Source organism: Ceratotherium simum, chromosome 18, assembly GCF_057802395.1.
Source record: "Ceratotherium simum simum isolate JZ-2026a chromosome 18, ASM5780239v1, whole genome shotgun sequence".
Classification (NCBI taxonomy): Eukaryota; Metazoa; Chordata; class Mammalia; order Perissodactyla; family Rhinocerotidae; genus Ceratotherium; species Ceratotherium simum.
The window spans coordinates 49,342,271-49,366,487 of record NC_141917.1 but is presented as its reverse complement, the minus strand read 5'-3'; the positions used below and the strand labels follow the sequence as shown (position 1 = coordinate 49,366,487).

Below are 24,217 nucleotides of genomic sequence, written 5' to 3'. Positions count from 1 at the left end.
CATGCTGAGGCCGCGTCCCACATGCAGCGGCTGGAAGGATGTGCAGCTATGACATACAACTATCTACTGGGGCTTTGGGGGAAAAAATAAATAAAATTAAAAAAAAAAATTCACTTGCCTCAAAAACAATACATGAGGATTCCTGTTTCTCTATATCTTTACTAATCTTATATACTATCAATATGTTTAACATCTTCTATCTACAGATGAAAATAATATAATGTTGCTTCTTTAATTTATATTTTTTAATTATGAATGATCTTGGCCAACTTTTAAAATGTTAATAGGTCCTTTGTGAAACTGCTTCATATACTTTGCCCATTTTTCTATTACGTTGTGGGAATTTCCCTTGTTGATTTATAAAAGTTAATTAAATATAAAGAAATAGCCTTTTGTTTGAAACAGTTGTTATAAATATTTTTGTTCTTTGATCCATGGGCTGTTGAATTTTGGGGGACTTTTATTTGGGAAAGCATAAAACGTAAAAAAGGTTTTAGTCAAGTTCATTACTCTTTGCCTTATGGGATGTTATGGTTTCTTATGAACTTTAGAAAATCCTATCCCTATGAAGTTCTTTTTAAAATTAATCTGAACATTCTTTTAGTATTTAGATGACTTCTATGTTTTTAATTTTTGGTATGTCAGAAATTTATTTTGTCTAAAGAATGAAATAGGGACTAGCCTGGCCCCTACCGTACTATACTTTGCCAGTGCTACATCAACATTCATGACTACTCAAATTTTTTTCTCCACTCTTTTGAAATTGCGTCTTTATCATATACATTTTCATACGTACTTCTGGACTCCCTGTTTCCTTCCAATGATTCGCTTTATCCATTTCTGTATTGTATAACCATGGGAGCTTTATACATGTTTAATATATTGTAGGAATAACCTCTAGTCATTAATTTCCCTTTTTCAGACATTTTTTTTGGCTATTCTCACATTTACTCATTCAAATCAACTTTATTATCATCTTAACAAATTATACAAAATAGCCTATTTGTAGTTTAATTGAAAGTGCGTTAATGTTAAGATTGATTAGAAAAAGTTGCCATCTATTTATCGGTAAGTTTATTCCTAGAGTTTTAAAACTCTTTTATTGATATTAAGAATAAGAATTGTTTTGTGTGTGGAGTATTTATTTATTTATTGGCATTTTTTAGTTTTCATTTCTTTTTTTATTTTTTGTTGAGGTAACATCAGTTTGTAACATTATATAAATTTCAAGTGTACATCATTATGTTTCAACTTTTGTAAAAACTACATCATGTTCACCACCAAAAGTCTAGTTGCCATCTATCACCATCTGTCTATAAATGTCCCCCTTTACCCCTTTCACTCTCTTCCACCCCGGTTCCTATCTAGAGGTAACCACCAATCTATTCTCTGTATCTATGTGTTTGTTTGTTTGTTTATCATATGTTGTTCACATGAGTGAAATCATACGGTATTTGTCTTTCTCCATCTGACTTATTTTGCTTAGTATAATACCCTCAAGGTCCATTCATGTTGTCACAAATGTCAAGATTTCATCTTTTTAATGGCTTAGTAGTATTCCATTGTATATATACACTACATCTTCTTTATCCATTCATCTGTCGATGGACACTTAAGCTGTTTCCAAGTCTTGGCTATTGTGAATAATGCTGCCACGAACATAGGGATGCATATATCTTTTTTAATTAGTGTTTTCATGTTCTTTGGATAAATACTCAGAAGTGGAATACCTGGATCATATGGTAGTTTTATTTTCAGTTTTTTGAGAAATCTCCATACTGTTTTCCGGAGTGATTGCATCAATTTACATTCCCACCAGCAGTGCATGAGGGCTCCCTTTTCTCCACATCCTCTCCAACAGTTGTTATTTCTTGTCTTTTTAATAACAGCCATTCTGAGGGGTGTGAGATGATACTGAATGAGAACTTTTTTTATCACATTTCCTAGAATTTTATTGTTTGTATTTAGGAAAGCTACTGAAATGCATATGATGTTATATCATCAAAAAATAGTTGATTAGGAACAATTAACATGAAATTTAGTTATTTTAAATTTGTTTATTATATGTGACTATATTAATTGAACAAAATACAATCAAACATACATATAAAATTTCAGATAACATATTTACAAACTACTTTTATGTTTTGGGGATCAAACTGAATGTTTTATGAAAGTCACTCTAAAATTCCAGGATTCTGTGAATCATAGTTTTTCAAATGAAGTACTTTACTGTACTTTGTTGTATCTCCCGAAATTATAATTCTTTGGTTCAATAGTATACAATTGTCTACTTTGCTGATAGAAATGACCTAAAGAACACCTTAGGTATTGCAATACTTCTCAAAAGTGATAGTTTTAATAGCTACCATGTTTTAAAGGCTTACAAGATAAAGACCATGCATTGTCCAAGTATTTTAAAACTGTCATCTTATTTATCATTTCAGTTTTGTGAGATAGATGTTATTTTCCATGTTTGAAGAGGAGAAAACTCGATAAGATAGGTAAAATAACCTGCTCAAAGTGATTCAACTGGTAACCGGCAGAGTTGGGGATTGAATCTAGGTCTACTTGAGATCAAAGTCTAGACTCTAAGCATTGCACACACCATCTCCCTTACAAAATTCATTGAGAGTGAGTCACTTGAGGTGTGGAGGCAGATAAAGAAAGACACAGTTCCCTGAGTGGTGATGAGTAGGCCAGGAAAAGCAGAGACCTCTAAATCTAGGTGCAAAAAGCTGTCAAGGAAATGACCAATGCCAATGCATAAATTGTCTTCTGCTTCCATAGAACACACCTTCCTGGGCTATCTGTTGGGTGAACAGAGAGGCCACAGTGAGGCACAGAACTCAGAACCTTCTCCCAAAAGACGTTGTGCAATAGATAGGATTGCACCCCAGAAACTGGTGACGTTGAAGAGAGCAAAATTCCACTTTCCAGTGAAGCTCAGATGCAAAGTCCAAAAATTTACTATCCCCAGTCTAACCTCCTGCCTAGAAACAATAATCTTTGATTCACTTTTCTCCTTGACTTATTTCCCTGACAGATATAATTTTTAAATTTACCAATTGTGTTTCGTATTGAGCTGTGGAGACACTAGGCCTCTGAGATTCTCACTTGAGGTCACTCATTCTGTTTAGTAAAGACAAAGCTTCTTTAAAGGATGTCTTGGTTTCCAGGCTTCACTATAGAATGCTTCCCTGCACCTTTTGCCAATTTTTAACAGACCTACAAGATGCTTTCTTATTTTCTCTTAGAGAAAATTTTAAAAGAAATATATACATTTATGAAGAGACTTACTCAAAGTAAATGTTATATTGTGCCCTTTTTTTGTCCAGGAAATATAGGTCTTGTTCATTGATCAGTTCAACGATGATTTCTTTTTTTTTTCTTTGGGAATTAAAACGGTGAATTTGACATTTGAAAACCTTAATGAATGATTTGTACATTCTAATGAGGCAGAGGTGGACTTATTGCAATTTCTGATCAAATCTTTGATATCACACTTTCATTGAAACCAGAAAAAAAACACATTTTGTTTCTTCAATTTCTGGACATCTCTATATCAGAGGAGAGGGATCATGTGAAATGAGAAAAGTAGCTGGAGGAAATTGATTAGTGTTTTCATCATCAGATTTATCTCCAGGCTTTATAATACCACATCTTTCATAGGTTGTGTGATGAGAATCTGAGGCAATTTTAATATACGTGGATTCCTTTTTTCAGATAAGAGTTTTTTTTTTTTTAAATTACTTCTTAGCTGTGCTTTTTGGTCTTGAGTCCTTATTCAGAGAATAGTTTTGATGAACTGATTATAGGTCACGTTTGAGAACCCCCATAGCTGTTTTAGAATCAATCCTAAAGGAGAGTTTCAAGTACCATCAAGAGGCTATATAGTAAACATCAGGCTATCCATCTTCTAAACTCTTTTTTTCATTCACTTTTGAATCATCTAAGGAAAGGAATTGCAAATATCTGTTGAATCTGAGAACATGGTATTGAGATTAGCGTGCCTTAAACATATGATTTTACACTAAGGTAGTAACCTCGAAAGCTAGTTTTGGAGGGGGAGAGAGTGAGAGAAAGAGCGATTTCTCTTGTGTAGCTTGAATGAGTCCTGGCACAGAATTTTCATTATGGAATTTATATTTCAACTAAGTTTAATATTTCTAATCCCAAGTCACACTTTTGAGAAAAGTAACTTTTAAAGTTTCTAAAGAACGTAGTTTTTGAATGAATGTGTGTAAACTTTTCATTATATGTTATCTAGACATTTGAAGTCTCTCTAATGCCACAGAATAGGAATATTTTAAGCTTTTTTACTCCATTAACATATGTCTCCATGACTTCCAAGGCTATGGAATTTTAGAGTTAACAGAGCCCAAAACAGTAAAATAACTTCCTAAAGTTACTACAGGATCTTCTTTTTTAGGCATTGATTTGTAGTGACAATTCTGCATCGGTGATCTACCTTCACACAAGTAAGAACCTAATAACAGCTACTGTCTACATGATTCCTTCTTGCTCAAGTTCTTCCTTTCCTATTTACTCACTTTCAACTCCTAAAATGATACATTTTAGTAGCAAATCTTCAATTAAGTAAACATTTCTCTTGCTTTTGAATTGTATCATACTTTTGAAAATATGAAGTTTGCACATCACAGGAAAATGTGAAAATTGTAGATGAAAAATGTATAAATTTATGCTCACATATAAACAAATCCTCAATAAAAGTAGATTATGGTCCTTTTCCAGGGAACTGCACCAGAGTCCAATTTAAATGTTGTAAAAGATTTTTATCTTTCAGGATTACGAAACCTGCCTCTTCCATCAATCCTCTTAAAGTTACAGAAACCAATTATGAAACTCAGAAGGGAGAAAGAGTAAGATTAGGAAAAAGTAAGACATAGATTTCTTTAAAGATTTCCCTTTCGTATTTCTGCTTTGGGAAAATCATATTATTTTATTTTATTTTTGTCAGTTGAAATGGAAATTTCCAGAGATTATGAATTTAATTCTTCACCAAAAGCATTAACAATATCGAGGCAGCAAAAAAGTAAAAAAAAAGTTCATTGTAGAGTGATAACACAGGTGCTAGTTTTAATTTATATACTACTGTGTCTTCTTTGTCAAGCTCTTTAAATTTAGCACTTCCCAAGGCTCAGATCTATTTATCTCCTTGCTGTTATTCTTAATGCTGGCTCATTTGCTCACATTTGCAACAACCCGTGAAATCCATGACTGAAGCTCTGATATTATTCCTCATTCCACCTTCAACCCAAATTCCTCATCCTTATTGATTTTTCACTTATTCTTAGATATCCAACACAGGAAAATTAATATTTTTAAAACTAAGCTATCAAATCTTCCTCCTGATAGCTACTTCTCCTTAATTTCCTTATCACTGCAATATATTATTAACATCTTCCAATTTCCCTATAATTACAACTATTCTACATGTGTTCTCCTCTTTGACCAGGATTGATCTTTTTGGAATGGTGGTCTCTGGGTAATGTAGTCTGCCTTTTTAGAAAACATGAGAATTTCTCTAGGAAAAGTTATTCTATAGTACAGCTAGCTACCAGACAGGGGAATTACTGTCCTTCGACAAGTATTTTAGTGCCTACAGTGTACCAGGCACTCAGCTAGTTCTAGGTAGGTCATAGTAAAAGACATGGTAAATCTGGGATTTACCTTCTTAGCGTATATAACCTAGAGGAGACATAAATACATACATATATGATTACAAAATTTGGTAAGAGCTATGAAGAAAATATGTAGGGACTAGAAAGACATATACAACAGGAGTAAAAATTAAATTTGTAGGTCAATAAATAGTGCTGTCTTCAATTCCTGTGGCTCTGGACCGTATCTTTGCACTTCCTGGGTTGCTCAATGACTTGTTGCTAGTTTTTCTAGCATGTTCAAAAAATCTTGGCCTTCTATAATTGGAAACAAATAAAAACTGGTTAAATAGTCTCTTAATAAAAACTTCACTTCTTCAGAAATTAATTTGGCTGGAGGGTTTTGTTAGCATGATTGCAAGTTATGAGCTGAGTATATATTGAAGGAAAGGCAGTCAAATACAACTATATGACTCAAATCTATCCTAGAATTATTTCCACCTGTCACTGTTGAACCAACTTCTCTAGGCCGTAAAATAATAGTATACAGCACTTTCTTCCCTTCCTGGTAATTGATTTTCTTCTTGCTTTCTCAGGCTGAGCTCAGAATAGCATCTGGGATTTCATGGTGTGTGTGTGTGTGTGTGTGTGTGTCGGAGTACTAAATGGCTCATATAGATGTAATGAAGACGTGTTGAATTTCAAGAGAAGATGAACTTGGGTTTGTAAAACAGTCTGTATTGCTAAGTAAGAAGATTGAGATACCTTGATAGCTGAAAGGATTTTTTTTTGTATAAAAAGTTGCTAATTACCTTATGCTAATGACACTATCCAAATGACAATTTCATATTTCCAAAATGGTACTAATAGGCAGAATCAAAATCTGGGTGAGGTGTCAGTGAGACAGTACTCTTGTCTCAAGTTTTATGTGACTTCCTTTATGACTTAGGGTCTTAAGAAGTTTTTTTCATTCATAAAATAGAGATAATAATATATTCTGTAATTACATCCCGTGGTTGCTGGCAGACTTACTAAAATTATGAATGTAAATTAACTTTAAAGTTATAAACAATTAGACGAACCAAAATTAAAACTATGATGACAACTATAGTATATGTTGGGCTATAAAGGCAAGTGTCAATATATTTAAATAGTTCAAAATCATACAGAGCATATTTTCTGAGCACAGTGGAATTAAAGAAAAAATCACTAATAAGAAATCACTAATAAAAATCACTTTAATAATGATAAAATTAAACAATGCATTTATAAAGAATCTATGGTCTATAGGTGAAATAATAAGAGATGTAACTAAAGCAGTACTTTAGTGGGAAAGTGGGAAACATACAATTCTAAATGCTTATGTTAGAGAATAAGTTCTAAAATCAACGACCTAAGGCTCCATCTTATAAAGCAATAAAAGGAAAAGCAAAGCAAACCCAAAGTGGGTAGAAACAATAAGTAAATGCAGAAATCAACAACAGCAACAAAAAAACCTGACAAGCTACAGAGAAAATTAACAAAGCAAAAATGAATGAAGTTGATAAATGTCTAGCTAGATTGATTATGAAAATAAGAAAGAAAACAGAAACTACAAATATCAGGTGTGAAAAAGGATTTATCAACACAGATTCTACAGAGATTAAAAGGATAATAAGAGATTACATTTAATATTTTATAACAAACGACAACTTAGATGAAATGGAAAAATTTATTTAAAAAAATGCAACTTACCAAAATTGACGTGAGAAGAAACTGCTGCAATCTGAAGAGCCCTAATTCTATTGAAGAAATGAAATTTGCTATGAACTCTTCAGCCGAAAAAGCACATTTAAGGAAGAAATAATACCAGTTTTGTGCAAACATTTTTGAAAAAGAAGGGACCACTGCCCTACTTATTTGCAAGTCCAGCAAAACACCCATCAAAGACAATACAAAAAAATTAAGACCAATATTCCTCATGAATATAAATACAAAATTCCTTAACAAATTGTTAGTACTTGAAATCCAAATGTATCATAACCAAGTAGGGTTTATCCTAAGAATGCAAGTTTGGTTTACCCTTTGGAAATTAATCAACTTAATTCACTATATTAACAAATTAAAGGAAAAAAAACTACATGATCATTTCAATAGATGCAGAAAAATAATTTGAAAGCAATCAATATACATTCATTATTAAAATTCTCAGCACATTAAGAATAGGAGTTATTTAAAAAAATACAGCTACTTCCACTTTCTAGTCCACTTTATAAGGAACTTGGAAGTCATCACTCCATTCTAACAGCAAGTAAAAGGCTGAACAAACTGAAAATCAACGATGCTTCATAGATCTATCAGAGAAGTTAGGTCACAGGGCAGACTTCTGTCCCCAAAATTGGAGAGACAGTCAGGTGGATACTGAGAATCATAATTTACAGGTGCATAACTCATGAACAGAAACCTACAAAGGAACTAGTACTAAGGTGGGAAAAGGCAAACTGTAAAAGATCAATTGCTGAAGGCTCAATGTGTACAAGCCTGAGAGTTAAAACCTCCAAGGGGGCTCAGTCACAGAGGGAACACCACATATTTGTGAGTTTTACTTCCAGAGTCCTACCAGGTTCTCATAGTGAAGGTGGAAGAAAAATCCCCTTGTGCTCTGGCATGGAGAGGGGAAGAGTAACCATTGTGAAATACACCAGAGTATTCTGTCCTTCTAAACAAGGCCTGCCCTCATGAGAAACTTATTTACCAGAGCCTAAACTTTTGGGGTTTTTATCAGAGCCTAAGTAACCTGGGGCTAGAGAAATACCCAACTCCAACCCACTCTAGCCCTATATATTGGGGAAGGGAAATGCCCAATTTCAAGTCCCTGTATCAACCTGTCCCACTTATGGGGGTGAAAAAAACTGAGAGGCACTTTTAAATATCACAGCTCAGGGGCACAGGCTCACAGAAAGGCTGAGACCTAATCACGGGACTATGGAATGCTTTCTCTCCCATACATACCTCACCACCACATCACTAACGATCTGTTTACCTCAGTAAGCAGTTCATCATTTTTCAGTAAACAGTAACATTCCTTTTACCCAGTACATCATGTCTGGCTTCCAAACAACAACTACAGAGCGCACTAAAAAGCAAAAAAACAGTTTGTAGAGACAAAGTGAGCATCAGAATAAGACTCAGATATGGCAGGGATGTTGGAATTAACAGACTGTGAATTTAAAACACTGTGATTAGTATGCTAAGCACTCTAATGGATAAAGTAGACAGCATGCAAGAACAGATGGCCAATGTAAGCAGAGAGATGTAAAATCTAAGAAAAAATAAATGCTAGGATCAAAAACACTGTAACAGAAATGAAGAATGCCTTTGATGGGCTCATTGGTAGATTGGACATGGCTGAGGAAAGAATCAGTGAGCACGAGAATATGTCAATAAAAACTTCCAAAACTGAAAAGCAAAGAAAAAAAAAGACTGAAAAAAAAGAACAGAATATTCAAGAACTGAGGGACAGCTACAAAAGATGTTAACATGTGTGTAAATGGAATACCAGAGGAAGAAAAAAGAGAGAAAAGATCAGAAGAAATATTTGAAGCAGTAAGGATTGAGAATTTCCCAAAACAAATTTCAGATACGAAACCACAAATCCAGGAAGCTCAGAAAACACTAAGGAGGATAAATAACAAAATACAAAACAAAACGGAAAAAAAAAACCCTACACCTAAGCATATCATATTCAAATTGCAGAAAATCAAAGATAAAGAAAAAACTTGAAAGAAGACAGAGGAAATAACACTTTACCTATAGACGAGCAAGAGTAAGAATTACATAGAACTTCTCCTCAGAAACCATGCAAGCAAGAAGCAAGCAGAGTGAAATATTTAGTGTTGAGAGAAAAAAGCACCAACATAGAATTCTGTATCCTGCAAATTTTCCTTTACTATTGAAGGGGAAATAAAGACTTTCTCTGACAATCAAAATTAAGGAAATTTGTTGCCAATAGATCTGCCTTGCAAAAAATGTTAAAAAAAACTTCTTCAAAGAGAAGGAAAATTATATAGGTTAGAAACTCAGATTTACAAAAGAAAAGGGGAGCATTATGGGAAGAATATGTGAAGATAAAAATGTTTATTTCTCTTACTCTCAATCGATCTAACAAATAACGGTTTGTCAAAAATAATAACAGGGATAATGTATTCAATGAGGATAGCATATTTTTAAGTGAAAGAAAGGCAGCAATGATACAAAGGATGGGAGGTTGGAATTGGGAATACTTTATTGTAAGTTATTTGCACTACCCATGGGAGTGGTATAATATTGTTTGAAAGTGGAGTTAAATTAGTTGTAAATGTATATTACAAATTCTAGGATAACCACTAAAAAAGTGAAGAAAGTATAATTTATATGTTAAGAGGGAGAGAAAAATATAATCATATAAAATGCTCAATGGAAACCAGAGAAGGCAGAAAAAGAGCAGAAGAAAAAAGAAACAAAGACCAACACAACAAATAAAAAACAATAACAAATATGATAGATATTAATCCAAATACATCACTAAACACTTTAAACCTCAGTGGTCTAAATACACTAATTAAAAGACAGAGATTGTCAGAGTGGGTCAAAAAACAAGATTGAACTGTATATTGTTCACAAGAAACCCACTTTCAATATAAAGACACGTAGATTAAAAGTAAAGGAATGGGGAAAGATGTACCATGCTAACACTAAACAAAAGAAAGCTGGAGTAGCTATATTAATCACAGCCAGCAAATTTTAGAGCAAATAAAGTTATCAGGGGTAAAGAAAGGCATTACATACTGCTAAGTGGGTGAATATTCCAAAAAAATACAATCTTTAATACATATACACCTAACAACAGAGCATCAAAATATATGAGGCAAAAATTGATAGATTTGCAAAGGGAAGTAGATGAATCCATTATTATAGTTGGGAACTTCAACACCACTCTATAAGTAATGGACAGATTCAGCAGGCAGGAAATCAGAAAGAGCATTGTTGAACTGAACAACCCCATCAAGCAAATGAATATAAATGGTACATATAGAATACTTCATCCAGAAACAGTAGACTACCCATTCTTCTCAAGCTCATAGGGAACAGCCACCAAGATAGGCCATATTCTAGGCCATAAAACACACCTTAAATAATTTTAAAAAATCGAAATTGTACAATGTATGCTTTTTGACTACAGTGGAAGAATAAAGTTATTTTTTTCCCTTGTCTTAGTTTTTAATTTTTCCTTTGGGTGGGACCTGAATGATACTAATAGATCTTTTGATCTGGCTTTCCAAGGTGGTCTTCCCATCATTTTTGTTCCCCTTGATCCCTGAATCCAGATTTTTTTCACATAACTTCTAAATCTGCTCATTGCTACTTGCCTTTGCTAACAGTGACTTTACCAAGTGGCTAGTTTTTTAAATAGCTTTCACATCAACCAGCTTTGTCAAGGGGATTAAAAAGCACAAAACATCAATTGTTTTTTAACAAGTTATTTTAATACACTTGACATAACTGGTTGATAAGTCATTGAACCAGAAGCTATCTTTATATATCATCTTTCAATTTCTTTCCTGGACTGCAATAAAAATTGCTTAGAAACAGGAGATGGAATTAAGAGGCTTTGGTAGAATTTTATGAGAAACTTGCTTCACATTTAGCCAATTTGTCCTTTGCTTTAATTTAATTTCACAGTCCTGTTAAAAGTTAAATTTATTTTCAAATTCTATTAAGGGGGAAATGGGAAGAAACTTGGTGAGGTCATTTATCTTTTCTCGAAGATGGAAAGGATAAACTTTTTGTATGTCAACCGTAAGCATGTAGCAGGGCCTAGTAACCTTGAGGGCAGGCAACAACTTATTTGCCAGCAATAAAAACAGGCAGACAGTCCTGACTAGGTCAATTAGGTTTTCCCAAGAGCTATATAGACACCGTTTTGCAACTCCATTTTAGCTTCAGGATGGATTGAAATGTATTGCTTATTTAATGAGTACTCTAGGCAATAGTAGTAATTAATGAAATAAGATTAGGGAGACATAAAAAAAAGGCAGCAAAATGATTCTTATATTGAAGTGTTGTTCTGTACTGTTACACTACACAGAAAGAGCATTTTTTCAAATTGGACACGAGGGTATACTGAATATTTATGTCTCCCTATTCTAGCATGTATCCAACAAACAACTAAGTGTTAAGTGATAATGCAGGAGGCAGGATAGCCCAGTGACAGTGATGCTGGCCTATGAATCCAACCTGGATCTATCTGGCCTATTCTCAAGCTCTCCTAATGATTAGTTTCCTCACCTTCTCTGAATGACCCAATTGAGCATCTCATAGTCCTTCGAGGCATAGAGTTTTCCTTATATTACCACTATTAATGACAAAAATAAGTTGCATTTTTAGAGCAATTAAAGTTAAAAAGAGGCTTTCACAAACTATAAGTTAATCCTCTCAACAATCTAATGAGATGCCCAATTTAGGTATTATTATCCCTAACCAAAGGGTTTAAAATTTTCACGAATTTTTATGGGCTTAAATCCTTTAAATCACTCATTAGAGACATATTGAGATTATAAATCTGTAGTCTTAGTTAAACAATTATTATTATGGGACGAATATTACATGGAGGGAGGTTTCCAAGGAGAGGCAACAAGGATGATGTGAATCTCTTGAAATTGTACATGGAATGTTATCTGTGAATAAGGAGAGAAATCATCATTTTCATAAGGTTCTCAAAGTGAATTCAGGATCTAAATATGTTCAAGAAGCATGGATTTAACTAATTTTCTTTTTTACTCATATATTTTGGAGATCATCCTGACAATAGTCTTCGATACATGATTAAGTAACTTCTGTGTTGTATTAAATCATGTTGGTAATAGACAAAAATACAAAAACAGCTGCATTTTGATCTCTTGTTATTCATTATCTAGGCGTAAGTGACATAGGAATTGAATTAACTGATTATTCTAGAATAGCAACCTGGTTGATTGTGGGGCTGCAGACTCTGGTCATGCTGACATTTCAAACTGGAAATAAAATCAGTCACTGAATCCTGTTGATTTTCTTCTTATAAATCCTTCTAAGCTGCCCCATCTTTTATTTCTTGCCATCACTAGCTAAGGTTCTATCATCTCTTATCTATATCACAGCAGTTTCCTAAATAATATTTTTGTCTTTCTTTCTTCATTCTTCACACCGCAGCCAAAGTGATCTTTTTAAATGTTTAATGTCGGCTTACTGCTTAAAACCTTTGATATCTTCTCATTGCTCTTTGTATAAATTCTAGATTTTTAATCACTGCCCATCATACGCCAGACTTGACCTCTGCTTTATTCTGCAACCTTACATGTTATTATGTGTTTACCCTTTGACTTCTCCATTCTAACAATCCTGCTTCTATTGTGATTCCTCAAAACAGCCATAACCCCCTTAGAGCTTCCAGGTTGTCCCGTAGGCTGTTCTTCACTCTAGAATAGAGGTTCTCAAAGCATGGTCCCCAGACCAGCAACATCAGCATATTCTGGGAACTGATTAGAAATGCAAAATCTAGCTTACTTCCAAGACCTACTGAATTGGTGATCTATTTGTTTTTGATTTTTTAACAAGCCCTCTATGTGATTCTCATGTGCGCTCAAGTTGGAGAACCACTGTTAATAGTGCGTTTTTCTACCCTCCTTTGCTCTGCTAACCCCTACTGAGTAAGCTCAAATCTTATTTCTTTGAGGAGACTTCTGTTACTTTACAAGTTTCCCAGGGATTCCTATATTTCCCACAGAGTTAAGATTATCCATGTGCCACAGATGCCTGTAGGTTTCTAAACCCATGGAAAATTCTGGTTCAGTTATTTGGGTAGAGGATAGACATATGAATGTTAAAACACACACATATAACATTCCTGGGCAATCCTGATGATAATTCAGATTTGTAACCACTGCATAAATGGTTTTCTCAAGAAGATTAATTTTGGAGGGGATCAGAGAAAAGAGGTCTCAGTTGCAGGGGGAAGATGACTGGATTATGGGAGGAAGTGTTTCTGTTTTTGGTTTACTTGTTGGGTTTACAATGAGAGATACTGAGTATGTTTATATTCTGAGGTGTAAGAACTAGCAGAGATGCAGAAGTTTAAAGTATAGAAGAAAAAGGGTGTGATAGATTAAAAAAAATTTTCAGAAAAAAGGGCTACAGAAAACTGATAAAGTGTAAAGTAGTAGCAATACATACCACTCTTCAGGGCCAGAAAGATAGCAGGCAGGGTACAACATATAATATTTTACTTCCAGAATTAAGCCTAAACAGTCTTATCTTTCTCTTTTAAAATTCTGGATTCCAGCCTTCCCAGCATTAATATAGCTTCCCTACCTTTCATTGAAGTGAAAAGTTATCTAGAGATATAAATATTTTCCAAAACAGCTCCTAATACATTCTAAATAAATTCACAGAAGAAAGAAGGCAAGGGAAGGAAAGGAAGAAGGAAGGAGGGAAGGAAGGATAGAAGGAAGGGAGGGAGGGAGGAAGGGAAAAATGACAAGGTTGTAAAAAGTTGACTCAGTATTTCGAACAAAATTACGAGTTTTTATATGAGTTACATACTCTACAAGGAAGAGTAAAAATGATATTCAGTCAGGGAAAAAATCAGTAGATTAGACTAGAAATCAGTTTTGAAAAATTGTACATCAAAAACACTTCATTTAATTTCAAATGAAAGTGATGAATTAGGAAAGGCTATTTCCTACAAAAGTGGCAGACATGGAGTTATTATCCTTAATCTGTGGTGTACTTTGAGATATCAATAAGAGATAGATAATCATACTCATAAGCAGTATCCTTCTAACAGGTTTGGAATACTACATTTAATATGTACTGTATTATCCCAATTTACATGAGACTTTTATCTACCTCAGGACTTTCTATTGATTCTTCTGCTTTGCCAGTCTATTCCTATATCAGTATCATAGAGTAGTGGCAATTTAATATTTGGTAGGGAAATACCTACTTTATATCTTCCCTTTTCTAAACTGTCTAGGCGATTTTCCACATTTGTTGTTCCATATTAATTTAGGAATACTTTTGTTGATTAAAAAATTCATTGGAATTTTAATCGATGGAATTTAGATTAGAATGATGATGAAACTGTTTAATTTGAAGATAATTGATATAGTAACATTATGTAGCCTTTTCATTCTGGAGCATACTATTATTCAACTTTGTATTCCTAAATAAAGTTTTATTTCTTTCTTCATTTAGATGTATAGAGTTTCCTAGGCATTTAATTTTATTTCCCTATTCCTATTATTTTTTTAAATTACAGTGATTGGTCTATCAGAAATCTATAGATTAAAGTATAAAGTCCTGTTAGTAACTCTCATTAAATGATTTTAATAGTTTTTTTTTTTTTTTTTTTTTTTTTTGATGAGGAACATTCGCCCTGAGCTAACATCTGTGCCAATCTTCCTCTATTTTGTATGTGGGATGCCTCCACAGCATGGCTGATGAGTGGAGTACCTCCACACCCAGGATCTGAACCCGCAAACGAGGGCCACCAAAGCAGAGCATGCAAGCTTAAACCACTGGGCCATGAGGCCAGCCCCCTTAATAGTTCTTATAGTAACAGTTTTCATAGTAATTTAATAGTTCTCCTGGTAATAGTTCTTACAGTATTTTAACAGTTCTCAGTTATTCTGTTGACTATCAAGTTCTCCAATCATATTCTATATGATGCTAATTTAGTTTCTTCTCTTCTTTTTCTATGTAACTAAATCTTTGTGGATCCTATCACTAAAAGAAAAGGGGCAGAGTTGATAGGGAGACAATTAGCAGTATCTATATGCATCTCTAGTGTTTCATCATTAAATAACCATTTTTCTTTTGGCTTCACATAAAACATTTTTTCTAATACTATTAAGAGAGTATATTTCTACTTCCAGGCTTTTAAAAATAATCTGTAATAAAATGTTGAATTTTATCCAATAGTTTCAGAGCATCTATTGAGATGATAAGTTTTAAAAATCTTTTTACCACTAAAGTGCTGAATAATTTTTATAGATCTTTTACAGATTGTCATGGCACTAACTGAATATATTAGTATTTTCTGGCTATGATAGGGTAGTTTTGATATGCAGCTGCATATGATCTTCTAATATTTTATTCAGAATTCTTACAGGCTATGGAGATCTAGTTGTCTTCTGCTTCTTTTATTTTTTACAAAAAATTATATCAATTTAAAGTCCCACCTGCAGTATATAAGAATTATCTGGTTTAATGCACTTCCATCATCGTTAAATAATTTACTAATATCTTTAAAAGTTGTATTAGTTTGGTAGGTAGGCTTATCTCTTAATTTGCTTTTTTTTTTTTAATTTTTATTTGTTTATTTATTTTTCCCCCAAAACCCCAGTAGATAGTTGTATGTCATAGCTGCACATCCTTCTAGTTGCTGTATGTGGGACGCGGCCTCAGCATGGCCGGAGAAGCAGTGCGTAGGTGTGCACCCGGAATCCGAACCCGGGCCGCCAGTAGCAGAGCGCGCGCACTTAACTGCTAAGCCACGGGGCCGGCCCTTAATTTGCATTTTAAAATTTCTGGTGAAGTGAAATTTTTTCCTATGTTTCTTAACAATGTACATTTCCATTTAAATTCATTTCATTTTAAAAATCCTTTTGCTTGAATATTAAACACTCTGTTCAATATTTCCATGGCTCAGGTGGATGGCTGCATGCTCATTTTGCAGACTGGCAGTGGTTACCACTCCCATAAACAAAAACTTATTGAACGAGTAATTTCATTAAGAGCAAAACTTTAGTCTGTTAATGTGAATTTATTTTTTCATCCCTTTATAATGATTGATGCAATTTATTTTTCTCTTAAAATATATTCGAAGTATATTATACATAGAGAGAAGCACATATTTAATCAGTGTACAGCTTGATAAATTTTCACAAACTGAACATGTGTGAGGAACCAGCAACCAGATGAAGAACCTAACCTTACCAGGACTCCAAAGTCCTCCTTGTGCTTCCAGTGAATAATCACGATTCTGCCTTCTAATAGCTTAGATTAGTTTTACCTATTTTTGTACTTCTATTAATAGAATCATGCTATGTCTTTTGCTTAGTTGACATAAAAAACAAGAATAAAGTAAAACAATAAACTCTTTGAGCACTTCAAGAAGACATTATGTTAAATATATAATTAAGCAGTTTTGTCTTTAGTCTGGCATTTTAACAAAATCTTTAGAAACTCAGGACTTGTCGCTGTGCTGGACGAAGTCACAGCTATCAGAGCAAATGCTTAGTCCTAGACAGGACTTCATGTTGTGTCTGTGCTCCTGAACCCAGTGTTCTTGTTAGTCACTTGCAAGGATAATAGCTGCTTATCTGCTCTGATGCTACAAGTGGCCTCATTGTGCATACAGTTAAGCTCACTGGCAAATGGAGCCAATCAAAGTTTATGGGGCTTGAATATTTGTCCCAACCAAATTAAAATTCAAAAGATTATTAAGCATATGGAATCACTGGATTTGGACCAAATAGGAGGTATTAAGCAGTCTGAGAGAGCGTTAGTGTTTATTGCTTAATCGGTTCTTATACCCTGTGTGTGACATTTTGGTGTGTAGTCAAAACTTTCTCTTTATACTTCCCCGCATTTCTCCCAAGTTAAGGTAGTTGTGCATTGGTAGCTTTCAGGATGCCTGTGGATAAGCTTCTTTTTTCTACATCCTTCGCATAAGAAGGGCTTCTACCTCTTTTTACCCGTGCTGAAAGTGAGGTGGAGTCTGTCACCTTTATGGTGGGACAGGCGTGCTTGTGGCTGACTGTTGTTCAGCCGAGGTGAGATTCTGGAGCTGGAGGGCCTAGGTCCAATTTCCACATCTGTGTGACTTTGGGCAAATTGCTTAAACCTCTCTATATCTCAATAGCCCCATCTGTGAGATGGTGAAACAATGATATTATACCTATAGGGCTTTCGTTAAGGTTAAGTATGTTCAGATGTATAAATTTCTCAGAACAGTGCCCAGCAAGTCATCAGCATAACACAAATATCTGCTGTTAGTATTGTTGTTCGGATCAGTTGGATACGCCACTCACAACAAGTCAAAGAAATCCCAGGAACTCTATCCCCGCCTCCATCAGTCAGGAGCCTGGCTTGTCTACAGACCCCTGAGTAGTTCTGGGAGGACCTCTGCTTCAGGGTCAGCACATATGCCCTTGTAGTTTATGCAAATCCAGATGCATAAACTACTGTGTGAGCAGAAGGCCCTGGAGCTGTGCAATGTGGCAGCCCTACTCTGCTCCCCCAGTTCCTGGCTACTTCCTCTCTCCTCATACTTCTTTACCTGACTTCCTGGAGTCTGTACTCCACCCACCTGTTTAGAAAAACAGCCTGCTTCTCCCTGCCTAAATTGACCTTTCGGTCAGCTCGGTCCCATCGCCAGGATACCCTCTATTCCACTGAAGGGGAAAACATCTTTCAGCATAGATTACAGGCTCTGCGGTGCACAGAAACCTTCAAAGTTCAGGAGATCCTATGCCTGCCGCGTGGGAGACAAAGTTCTCTGGGCTAATTGAGGAGAAGCAACTTTGATTTTGGTGTGGTGTGGAAGAGTAGAAAGCAGGAAGGCCCAGAAGAGAGGCTGAGGTTTGAATCCCAGTTTGGCTAATTTATTCACCGACCTTGGCCTCCTCACGCAATCTCGTCTCTCAGTGGGGTGCTTACAGCTGCCTCTTGAGTTGCTATGAAAACAAAATGAAATCACAATTTGAAGTTCTACATAAAAGTATTCATCTATAATAATGATAAATTATATACAGTATAGATTTTTACAAAGATTAAGTGAGATTATAGATGTAAAACCTTTGATACAACGTCTGACAGAGAGAAAATGCTCAACCACTCACAGCTGTGTTTTATTATGATGAGGCAGATACGTGGCCCAAATCACAATGAGTAGCTCAAAAATTTTGGAGGATTCATATTTCCTTACTATAGTTGGTGGTGCAAGTATTTATATTTATGATCTTTTGAATTTATATCAATAATAGGAAGAAATATTTACATTAACTGAATTCAAATTTATGCCTTCATATTAAAAATAAGGTAAAAACTGAAATATTAAAAGCTGTGGAGGAAAATATTAGACGTATCTGATTTCTATTCACACATTCTCTCTCTTCTCCAGCCGATAATAATATTGATAAACTGCATTTATTAGAGATTAATATTTGTGCTAGGTACTCCTCTAAGTGTCTAAGTGTGCGTGTATATATACACAACCAAGAGGTCCTCCAGTGTACCTTATAGTGCTGTCTTCACGAGACTCCCATCTAGGTCACTGTATGATCTAGATCTTAATTTTTACATATCTGCTCCTATGCAAGTTCACATAGCCATTCATGCATGGACACACATACACACGCGCACACTACTCCTATCCTCGATCTAGTTAAGAACCATTCATGTAGGACAGTTGATGTTCTTAGAGAGTGGATTTCAAAATATTTGACTGATCCACAATAGAAATGCATTTCACACTGAGAGCCTACCAGAAATGTGCATATGTGTGTGTGTGTCTGTGTGCGTGAGATGTGTGATTCATAATAAGATTATGTTAAACTTTCACAAATAGTACATGCTCTTACTATAAGTGATACATTCAAATATAGTCTATTCATATTCTCTTCATTTTTGTTCTACTTTATTTTTTTTTAATACTGGTTGAAATCCACTGTTTTTTGGTAGACTTCATAATCCACTAATGGGTCTTGACCAACAGTTTGGAAAACATTGATTTAGGAAGTGGTTACCACGTATCAAAGTGAACCTTTCATCAAGCGTGTTGCTTTGTGTTATGTTCTGTAAAGCCACTTGGACGACAGCCCTGGAAAAGCACATGCTTTTTGACCAAGCTCTGCATGTAGCAAGTTCAAGTATGAGCTAGAAGTAAAGTTTCTGCTTACTGAAAGTGGCTCATTTTTTTCCTATACCCATGACACATTGTCCTTATTGCTCTATTTTCCAGTAAATGCCTTATATGCTCAAAGTTATTTTTTAGTTCAAAATAGATTGCTCAAGTATGACAGTTATAATATTAAAGAACATGCTTTGAAGTGCTTATGACTTTCAGCTACAGCATAAAAATAATTTGCAGATTTTCTGTAATGCAAAAACTTGGAGACAACCTCAGCCCTCTTGAACAGAAATTTTTTTTTTAATTTTTAAGAACTTTAAAATAAAACTGTACTAAGTACCTCTGTTTAATCACAGATTACTTCTCTTTCAGCCTTCATCTACTGTACCTCCACATTTTCCCGCTCTCTTCACAGATCTCACCAAATAAGGACCTGTATTTCATGATTTTCTACCTTTTCAGTGGATTTCTATAGGCAACCAAGTAGACGGGGCCAAGGTTGCAAGTATAGTTGGGAGTTGTCAGATTTGTGAGCTCTTTAAAAGTGTGCCAACTTATTGGTATCAGATTCATAGCTGAGTCTTTTCTCTCATTTTAATCTTATAAAATCCTTTACTGCCTAAAAAAAGGTCAATTTTTCTTCTATTTTCTTTTACATTTTGTTTCCCACATTAGTCTTAATTTCTTCTGGTATATATCTTTGCATGTTGAATAGCATTAATTGAGCCCCTAACCCCAACAAAAGCTAAATAAATTTCCCAACATAATATATTCAATAACTGAATTATTGAATATTTGAATTCAATTATTGAATATATTTAACAATAATTCAAATTATTGAATCTACTTAAACATCGTGTAAATTTAAGATGTACAATGTTAATCTAATACATTTGTATATTGTAACATGATTGCTATTATAGCAATACTTAGCGTTTCTATCATGTTACACAATTATCCTTTCTTTTTCGTTGTTGGGATAATTAAGTTTTAGTCTCTTTGCAAGTTTGATTATTATGAAACAATATTCTTGTCTATATTCATTATACTGTGCATTAGATCTCTACGGCTTATTTACTACTCTTCTCAAGTTTGTACCCTTACACATCATCAATCTTATCCCCTCATCCCTCACCCTTTCTAAATTATTAATGATGCCTCCTTTATCACTTATTAAGATTTTATATATACTACAATCTGTTATAAAGCTCTCCGTTTCATTGATTATTCATTTTTGCGCTAATAGTAAATCATATTAATTATTGAAAATACGTTTAAATATTTGGAAGGCAGCTGCCTTTCTAGTTCTATATTTTCCATATGGTAATATTTATAGGAAGAAAAAAAATGCTTGCAACCAACCAATTTTTCTTAATTCTACTCATTTGTTAATAGACATTGCTCTTGGCCACAATTTTATATTCCAACTGTTCTACTGATGAAAATTGTCCCTCACTCATAGATGATAGAAACACACACAATATATTCAAGACATTTATGGTGTTTAGTAGTGAGTTCCAGATTTACTATTATGTGAACAAGTGAAAACATTTTTTTGAGCACATGAACATGCTGAAATCAGAATACTCATTGGTCAAAGTTCAGAGAGATAAAATAGAGAGTATTATCTAGCATAGGGGGGTAAACCTTAGATTGAGCAGAAGCTAAAGTTTAGTGCCTTTGGGATAATTTTGGATCCTGAATAGATAGAAAAATATCTTTGGCAGTAAGAGATAGTCTCAAAACAGACACACAGTGGCAAAGAAAGAAAGCCTAAAGAAAAAGAAAAGGCTTTATCCAAAACACTAATTTTGTGGTTTAGTGCAGGGACAAATAATACTCTTGATGAATTGGTGATGTCTGTGTTAGACCAGAGAATTAACTCATAGCTAAGAAGCATGGCGTAAGTGCCTGGAGCAGATGAGGCAGAAGAGAGGAAAAGCAGAGGAGAGAAAAAAAAAAAATTAGCAGAGATGTGTAGTGGCACTGGTTCCTTGAATATAGTATTCTTCCATAGTGGAGCTATCTACCAAGATAGCAAGTGACAAAGGACAAAGAATGAACTTTTCTGACTTCAGGGGAATCTGAGGGGGCAAACTTCTGCACTAGTTCTTCACCATCCACCCATTATCCATCTCTCTGTTCTTTGTCCATTATTGATTTATATTTTCTTTGTATTAATATGATCTCCACGTAGCTTTTAACATGGAAAATTCATACGACAGAAATACAGATTAAATTTTCATTTTTGAAGGTTTCAAATTTGTTCTTTATGGTGCATGTTTTTTAATTGTGGTAAAATATACATAAAATAAAATTTACCATTTTCACCATTTGTAAGTGTACATTTCAGTGGCATTAAATACATTCAAGTTGTTGTGCAACCATCACCACCATCCATCTCCAGAACTTTCTTCAACTTGCAAAACAAATACTGTGTGCCTGTTAAACCATGACTTCTCATTCCCCTTTGTCCCCAGCCGCTGGCAACCACCACTCTTCTTTCTGTCTCTATAAACTTGACTACTCTAAGTTCCGTATAGGAGAGGGATCATATAGTATTTGCCCTTATGTGACTGGCTTATTTCACTTAGCCTAATGTTTTCAAGGTTCATCCACACTGTAGCATGTGTCAGAATTTCCTCCATTTTTAAGGCTAAATAATATTCCATTGTATGTATATACTATAGTTTTTTTTATCCATTCATCTCTTAATCCTCCTATTCTTAACAGTTCAATTCAATACAGATTCCTCATGGCTATCTTATACTTTAGACCAGTGCTACTCAAAATACACACCACAGACCAGTGTCAATCTGCAAACTGTTAACCAGTTAATGACAAGATAACTTCTGAAATCTAGAGTATGAATTTAGAAATTTTACAGCAGTTTTAGTAATTTTATATCTAATGAATCAGGTAAAACGTTGGACTTATGCACATCTGTTTTTCATTTAAATGTTCTTGTAATTCATTATATTTTATATTCGTTGTGTTGTGTTTTACAGTATCCGTGACGGGTTGGAAATTGAACACACGCACACACATGTCCTTCATCACAGATAATTTGATAAGTACCGCTTAAGACCATGCTGCTTTCTTACTGTTATGAATCCTTATTTCACTGAGGTTTTCCCTGTCCTATTGCCTTTCCTGTGTGTTCCTTTATCACTTTCTGTTTCCCCTCCCTGGTACTTATTACATTTCATTGTAATTGCTTTTGCTGTCTTCCCTCTGAAAGTAGAAGTCCCATTTGTACTTGTAAAACTCCCAAAATAAAGTAGATCAAACTTGGTGGTTTAAAACAACAGAAATTTATTCTCTTATGGTTCTAGAGGCTAGAAGTCCAAAATAAAGGGTTGGTTTTTACTGAAGGCTCTGAGGGAGAATCTATTCCATACTTTTCTCATAGCTTCTGGTCACCAACAATTGTTGCATTTCCTAGGCTCGTGGCAGCATAACTTCGATCTCTGCCTCTGTCATCACAGAACATTCTCCCTTTTTGTCTTCATATCATCTTCCCTCTGTGTGTGTCTGTGTCTCTTCTCCTCTTCTGATAAAAACACCAGTTATATTGGATTAGGGCTTACCCTAGTATGACCTCATTTTAACTTGATTACATCTGCAAAGACCCTATCTCCAAACAGGGTTACATTCATAGGTACCGGGAGCTGGAAATTCACCATGTCTTTTTAGGGGACACAATTCAATTCATAACACGCATTAAGGCAAGAACCATGTCTGTTGTGTTTAATGGTTTATTTCCAATGTCTTGTCCTCAAAAGTACATGCTCACTTAGTAATTGAAGTGAATAAATGAATACAAGAAATTTAAGTACAGAAGTCTGTGAAATCGAATGTAAGGAAGTGATGAGGCAAGCTATGATTGTGTGGGGTTAATGGCCTTTAGCATACTGCAGTCAACACTCTTCTGAGGAGAAAGATTCATGAAAGAGCTGGGTTTGCTTTCATAGAGGATCACAGGTTTATAATGCATAAGATTAGCTAGTGCTTTCGTCTCTATTTCTGCAGAAATCGAAACAAGAGAAAAAGTTGTAGCACCACTGTATGAAAGGTGTGATTTGTTATAGCTTATAAGACCCACTCACACCTTTTATTAATTCCAGTAAAATAACATTCATGCTGATGCATCAGCATTACAAAGGCCAATACACAACACGGTAATTAATTTATTCAACCTGCTCAGAGTTATTATACTAGTTAGTCTAAAGGAGAAAATGTCAATATTTAAATACGGTAGAAATCCAGAACAGATCACCACCTCTTCATCCTGCATGTTTCCATAGTCACAGAAACTTCTACAGTTTAACCTGCTCCACATCAAGAAAATTTCCATGACCCAAGATACTTTGATAAATACATCAGGAATCAATCTTAGTTTTAAGGGTCCAAAATAAAACCACACGATAAAACCAAGTAAATCTCTCAGCTCTGATGTTTCATTTGGGACTATAAAAATATCACCTCGACAAAATGTCTTTTAAAACCATTAAAAATTAAAAGTATCAAATTTTGTAATAAAATGGAAAGTAATAGTTTTCAATTAGTTTTCCATAACGTCATATAAGTGGAATTATGCAGTAGGTAGCCTTCTCAGATTGGCTTCTTTCACGTAACAGAAGCATTTAGCCTTCATCCGTGTTGCCGTGTAGATTATTACCTC

The 24,217-nt window shown here is 34.5% G+C and overlaps 1 long non-coding RNA gene across 2 annotated transcripts in view; it reads left to right on the top strand.

The window, feature by feature from the left end:
- Positions 1–24,217, top strand: part of LOC147914640 (uncharacterized) — a 108,502-nt gene that overhangs the window by 72,352 nt on the left and 11,933 nt on the right. The gene's annotated exons all lie outside the window — the stretch shown is intronic.